An 845-nucleotide genomic window follows, 5' to 3' on the forward strand; every position below is an offset into this window, starting at 1 on the left:
CTATCTGGCATTGTTGCTTGTTATGTAGCCTTTAGTTATGCATATGGACTCTTAAGAAATTATATTGGTCCCTTTAATCTTTGTTTATACTTTCCTTTTGGATGTTTAAGGCCATACAGTTGGCCCAGATAAACTGATTTATTTTTACTCTTAATGTTGTTTGAGGATCTGTTCCTCAGGGGTCACATGGGCTTCAGAGGCGCCCCTGGCTCGTTTCTTTTACCAGTTGCGCCTATGTGAAGGTAAGTCAAAGGTCCTACTCGATCATGGTTGGCTTTGCTTGGAAGCATGGAGGAAATGTTTCCTCTGTGTTAACCCTCTTCTTCATAGACTGGACACTAGTTCATGTCCATCTCGTGAAGTCTCCTCAGCCTCCTTCATCAAGAGAACAGGTGAACCACCACAATTACAGGACATTTTGGGAGATGCTCATAGCCCCCTGGAGCTAGTCAACCTAGGAGGGCAAGGAGCAAAAACTGTCCTTTATGACCCTCTGGCCAAATTAGTATAGGCCTCAAAGTATGTCTGTTAAACATCCAAGAAGGTTAGTTCCACCAGTCTGATACTTTTAATTACTGTGTGCCATGTAGATGAATCTTGGGCGAAGACCAAGTGTTCTCAGATAAATCTTGCCTAGACATATATTTCTTGATCTGGTATGTATAATTTGTCAGTAGGCTGTTGGACTAATATGGTTCCCTCTGGTTTTTAAAACTAGCGAGGCATTATTTATCTGTTGCATTGTCTAACCCCTCCATCATGGTTTCCCCAGTTAAGGTGCCCCCATTTCCCCCCAATTCTATGCTGGGTTACTATCTGGGATTCCCTTTGGCCACCATGGCCAA

The sequence above is a fragment of the Nannospalax galili genome, unplaced genomic scaffold, assembly GCF_000622305.1.
Source record: "Nannospalax galili isolate Female #2095 unplaced genomic scaffold, S.galili_v1.0 scaffold263, whole genome shotgun sequence".
In the NCBI taxonomy this organism is placed as follows: domain Eukaryota; kingdom Metazoa; phylum Chordata; class Mammalia; order Rodentia; family Spalacidae; genus Nannospalax; species Nannospalax galili.